Below are 6,222 nucleotides of genomic sequence, written 5' to 3'. Positions count from 1 at the left end.
ACATTTCCGTGCATGAAGGGAGCGAAAAAGTTCCCAAATTCCACCACAACAATCTCCAGACTGTCAAAATTTTTCAGATGATTGCGATGTTGAGAAAACAAATCCCATTTTGAGACAGCCTCCTGAAAGGAGCCCCTCCGAGCGCTCTGCCAACATCACAACAGGATGCTGTGACACTGAAGGCACTTCACCCCCGTGGTGAGCATGTTGTCAGAATTGACACCAATTCCTACAACACATCAATTCCAGCAGGCAGGGGAGCGTTTATGGAGAGTGAAATGGGAAAAACCTCAGGATCTCCACGCCAGAGGAGCAGCTGAGTGAGCAGCTGTGTCCCCACAAACCTGCCTGAATTAGTGTCTGCCCATGATGGGCACAGCCACGAGGTTTTTGGGCAGATTTGTTTGCATATCAGGGGTTAATTGTCCAATTACAGCTCCAGGTAATGAAGTCCCATTGCCCCGTTGGCTTCTCCCTGTGATTCACTTTTGTTTGTCCTTTTTGGGCCCAGGGCTGTGATGGTGACCTTGTTCCCAGGCCCAGAAGGATTTCTGCTGCCCAAAAAGTGAGGAGAGCTAAGCAGGACTCTAACAGAGCTTGGAATGCAGTGCAGAACCTGGAAACAGAAACCAGGAATCTGCTCAGAATGGAGTGCAGAATCTGGAAACAGAAACCAGGAATCTGCTCAGAATGGAGTGAAGAACCTGGAAAACAGAAACCAGGAATCTGCTCAGAATGCAGTGCAGAACCTGGAAAACAGAAACCAGGAATCTGCTCAGAATGCAGTGCAGAACCTGGAAACAGAAACCAGGAATCTGCTCAGAATGCAGTGCAGAACCTGGGAAGCAGAAACCAGAAAGCTGCTCAGAATGGAGTGCAGAACCTGGAAACAGAAACCAGAAAGCTGCTCAGAATGGAGTGCAGAACCTGGAAACAGAAACCAGAAAGCTGCTCAGAATGGAGTGCAGAACCTGGAAACAGAAACCAGGAATCTGCTCAGAATGGAGTGCAGAACCTGGGAAGCAGAAACCAGACAACTGCTCAGAATGGAGTGCAGAACCTGGAAACAGAAACCAGAAAGCTGCTCAGAATGCAGAACCTGAGAAGCAGAAAAGCAGAAAAGCTCAGGCATCACCCAAGCCTGTGCCCAGCTGCTGTCAGAGCTGTGGGGACTGTCCCCTGCCAGGGAGGTGACAGTGCCAGCCCAGCCTGGCTCGAGCAGGGCCCAGCTGCCAGCCCACGTGAGCAGGGCTGGGGCAGAGCAGGGGATGGCAGCACCTGACCCCTGCCCATGCTCAGGCTCCTGATCAATGCCCCTGCAGCCAACAACAACCCCAGAGCCGGGAGAGATCGATGGGAACTGGGGACACAATGGAAAATCCTGTCCTGCCTCGGGCAGAGGCTGTGCCAGCCCCGGGCTCTGAGCCATGGGGACAGCTCTGGGACATGGGGACAGCTCTGGGACATGGGGACAGTTCTGAGCCATGGGAACAGCTCTGGGACATGGGGACAGCTCTGGGACATGGGGACAGAACAGCTCTGGAACACAGGGACAGAACAGTTATGGGATACAGGTACAGCTTTGGGATACAGGAACAGCTCTGGGACACAGGGACAGTTCTGGGACACAGGAATAGCTCTGGGACAGGAACAGCTCTGGGACATGGGGACAGAACAGCTCTGGAACACAGGAACAGCTTTGGGATACAGGAGCAGCTCTGGGACACAGGGACAGAACATCTCTGGGACACAGGGACAGCTTTGGGATACAGGAGCAGCTCTGGGACACAGGGACAGAACATCTCTGGGACACAGGGACAGCTTTGGGGTACAGGAACAGCTCTGGGACACAGGGACAGAACATCTCTGGGCCACAGGAATAGTTCTGAGCCACAGGAACAGCCGTGGCGAGGTTTTGGCCCTGCAGAGCCACCCCTGGGCTGCTGCTGCTGTTCCCAAGGGAGCCAGGCAGGGCTGGGGCAGCCTGTGGAGCTCCTGGGTGGCCACTGACCCATCCCTCCTGCCCTGGTTTGGCTCACACCTGCACAGAGCAGCCAATTGTTGTGCCTTTACATGGATTTTCCATTCCTCTCCTGTCCAGAGCTGCTCAGTGCCTGCGTGCTGTGTGTGGGTGCACAAGCATTGTCTGCTTCTCATCTGTTCTTTGTAAAAAATCCATTTTCTCCTGGTTGGAAGTCAAAAAAACCCCCCAAAAAACCCCAACAAACCCCAAGCAGTGATGCTATGAAGCATTTCCTGAGCTGGATTCAGGACAGAGCTGCCCATGAGGGAGGCTGGGGCGAGCTCTGCACCCCTGAATTTGGCTGCCCTGTGTGTGCAGGCTCTGCAGCAGCAGCCTGAGCTCACGTCTGCCTGCGGAGCTGCCTGCAGATGAGCTCGGGGTGCTCACAAACCCAGCTCTGACCCGAAACAGCCCCATTGCTCAGCCCTGCAGTGGTTTTGTCATTGCTGTGCCACACAAAGCAGAGTCCTGCCCTGGAGCCCTCCAGCACAGAGCCCCGGTGTGCTCTGAGAGCTCAGGGTGCAGAATTCCTCATGGAAAGGGACAAAACTCACTCCAGGACTCCACACCAAACCCCGAGCTGGCTTTCTACTTCATCTTCCCATTCTTCCACCCACTCTTTCCTCCTCCTCCTCCTCCTTATGTCACATTTGGTTTACATTTAGCTGTTACAGAAACCCCCAAGTTTTGCAAATGTAAGAACAATTTTCCCTTGAGAATATCGAGTTTCCCCTGGCAACTGCCTCAACTCCTGGATTCCAAAATGTTATTTTCTTGACCTATAAATAGGAGCAAGAGGCCAGCTGTGGTGCAGATGAAACGTGTCCTGCATGCTCTGGGATTCTCTCCCAAATCCTGCGAGCTGGAATCAGCTTTGGTTTCTCTGCTCCCTTTTCCACCTTTTCTTTTTTAGGAGCTGAAATCTGATGTAAGCTGCACTCCAGGTGTGTCGGAGCTGCTGTTTGCTGTCACAAATGATTCCCTCAGACCCAGCAGCCCTTGCTGGGGTTCCAGCAGAGCAGAAATCCAAGGAACAGCTTTTTCCAGTCTCTTTTCTCAGGGTGAGCTTTTATTCCCTCGTGAGCATCACCCAGTTTCCCGGTGATAAAGGGAATTTCTGTGATTTCATCCCACTCTCCGACAGATGCTGTGTGGGCTATGAACAATCCTCTAAAAATGTGAAAAAAAAATAAAAGCTTTTTGCCTTTATATGATTTAATAAAAGCCAGACTTGTTGTTCTGATGGAGGTGCAGGGGGGCTGTGTTCTGGAGAAGGGAATGAGACAAAGCTGAGCCTAAATAGGAGCCCTGGGATCTGGGGAGGAGGGAGCTGCTCTGCTGATAACAGAATTGATAATTTCTGAATCTGCAGCACTTCGGAAAGAACTGTGTGGAGTTTGCACCAAAATCTGCTTTTGTTTCACAATTCCCAGCAATTCCTGAAGTAAAACTCATCCTGTAAGAGCTGGGAAAAGCCAGAACTCAGCAGAGGCTGCTCTGGCAGGACCTGAGCTCCAGAATCCTAAACAAGGAAGGGATTGATCCTTTGGGAGTGATCTGGTACCTGCTGCTCCCTGGGACAGCTCCCAGCCAGACTGGGGCTCTGAATTCCACCAGGATGGGTTTATCCATCCAAACTGGGGCTCAGGAATTCCACCAGGATGGGTTTATCCAAACAAACTGGAGCTCTGGAATTCCACCAGGATGGGTTTATCCAAACAAACTGGAGCTCTGGAATTCCACCAGGATGGGTTTAACCATCCAAACTGGAGCTCTGGAATTCCACCAGGGTGGGTTTAACCATCCAAACTGGGGCTCTGAATTCCACCAGGATGGGTTTATCCAAACAAACTGGAGCTCTGGAATTCCACCAGGATGGGTTTATCCAAACAAACTGGAGCTCTGGAATTCCACCAGGATGGGTTTAACCATCCAAACTGGAGCTCTGGAATTCCACCAGGGTGGGTTTAACCATCCAAACTGGGGCTCTGAATTCCACCAGGATGGGTTTATCCAAACAAACTGGAGCTCAGGAATTCCACCAGGATGGGTTTAACCATCCAAACTGGGGATCAGGAATTTCACCAGGATGGGTTTAACCATCCAAACTGGGGATCTGCAATTTCACCATTTCACCAGGCTGGGTTTATTGAGCCAAACTGGAGCTCTGGAATTTCACCAGGATGGGTTTACCCAGCCAAATTGGAGCTCTGGAATTTCACCATTTCACCAGGGTTGGTTTGTCCAGCCAGACTGGAGCTCTGAAATTTCACCAGGGTGGTTTATCCAGAGCTCAGGAATTTCCAGGCTGGGTTTATCCAGAGCTCTGGAATTTCACCAGGGTGGTTTATCCAGAGCTCTGAAATTTCACCAGGATGGTTTATCCAGAATTCTGGAATTTCACCTGGCTGATTTATCCAAAGCTCAGGAATTTCCAGGCTGGGTTTATCCAGAGCTCTGAAATTTCACCAGGATGGTTTATCCAGAATTCTGGAATTTCACCTGGCTGATTTATCCAAAGCTCAGGAATTTCCAGGCTGGGTTTATCCACAGGGAGAGCCCAGCTTGGGGGGCTGCAGCCGCTTTCAGGAGGGTTCTGATCTCGGAGCCAAGGGATGGAGGCGAACCCAGCAAGGCACAGGGTCCCTGCTGGTGCCAGCCTGGAGCTCCCTGTGAGCTGTGCCCGGGATGATCCATCAGAGCCTGGCACATCCTGGCACGAGGCAGGGAGGGCACAGGAGCTTGGACGCGCTCCCAGCTGGCAGCAGGGTGTGACAGCCACAGCCAGCCCCTGCAGGGGATGGATGGGTGGGTGGGTGGATGGATGGATGGATGGATGGATGGATGGATGGATGGATGGATGGATGGATGGAGGGAGCACGGCCAGAAACGCAGGAATCCTGTGTCCCCTCCAAAGGACACGCTGCACAGCCGTCCCACAAGGTGAGCAGGGCCAGAGGGATCCCGCAGAAAATGGGAATGCTGCCACACATGGGTCCCCAGAGGCAGCAGGAGCTGTTCCAGGTCCTTGCAGCAAACGTGGGGAAATAAAGGAAGATTAAGGCAAAGTCCTTAAGGGATCCTGCTGGAGATTATTTCTCTGAACCAATTAAGCATACAAATTAATTTCCTGAGGGGATGATGTTTTATTAGAAAACAGCTTTTGCAGAGACCCTGGAGTTTGCTTTGCTCGTGATTATTGTATTTTTCCCCCCGAATTTGTTGTGGATGCTGCCATCCCAGCATGGAGAACATTTGCTTAGTCAGGCTGTGCTTTGCTTTCTTTTTTTTTTTCTTTTTTCCCAGTGATTTTGGTAGAAGCAGACAAATCCTAAACTGGCTGAAGGGGAGGATTCACAACCAAAACTCAACAGCTGCCCCCTGATGCAAGGACAATGAGGCTGTTGTGTGTCAGCTCTGGATCAATCCCTGACTCCATTGGGGCACCAGCCTTTCCACAGTGCTTTGCAAGGTGCCCTAATGCATCCTAAAGCTGCCTTTTATTCTTTAGACCCCAAAATTTTGTCCTGGCCAACTGTAAATGATCTCCTGTAAGTGCTGTAAGAAGCAGGAATCTTAATAAGCCTAATTAGCATTTGGTTTTCTTTCTTTTCCTCTCCCCTCCACCACAAATATAAATTATTCTTTCCATCCCAGATGGGCCCTTTCCAAAGGATCCGAGCTCCCCTAAAAGCTGAACTTGGTATTAAGAGCTCAGGCTGAGCCTGTAAAAGAGAGGGAAAGGAATTCCTTGTTTCCTGGCTGCCTAATTCCATGTTCAGGGTGTGGGATGAGCTTCAGGGGATGGGGCTGAGCTTTGGGAGGGATTCCTGTGAATGAGTGACTCCACAGGGCCTTTCTGCTCCTCAGCAGCCTGATGTGTTCCAGATGAGCAGGGCTCGGGCTGGGAGCCCCACTTGGAAAGGCACCAATGAAAAGAACACAGAGGGGGAGGGAAAAAAATAAATGTTCTTCTCTTGCTCTCAGCCTAAACCTGGCGTTTTTCTGCAAATTGCACGAAATGAGGGACGGCTAACGAGGCCCTGCAGCCCTGATGAAAGGACAGGCAGTGATGTATGGATGTGTCTGCAGGCACCACAGCCAAGGTCTCTGCTGGGGCAGACTGGGAGGGAGATTTGGCGCTTTTTCAGACCACAAGTTTATTTTTATGAGCTGGCCTGCACGGGTCAGCAGTGTGC

Source organism: Zonotrichia albicollis, chromosome 27 (assembly GCF_047830755.1).
Source record: "Zonotrichia albicollis isolate bZonAlb1 chromosome 27, bZonAlb1.hap1, whole genome shotgun sequence".
Classification (NCBI taxonomy): domain Eukaryota; kingdom Metazoa; phylum Chordata; class Aves; order Passeriformes; family Passerellidae; genus Zonotrichia; species Zonotrichia albicollis.
The sequence above is the reverse complement of the archived record's forward strand: the minus strand, read 5'-3'. Positions refer to the sequence as shown.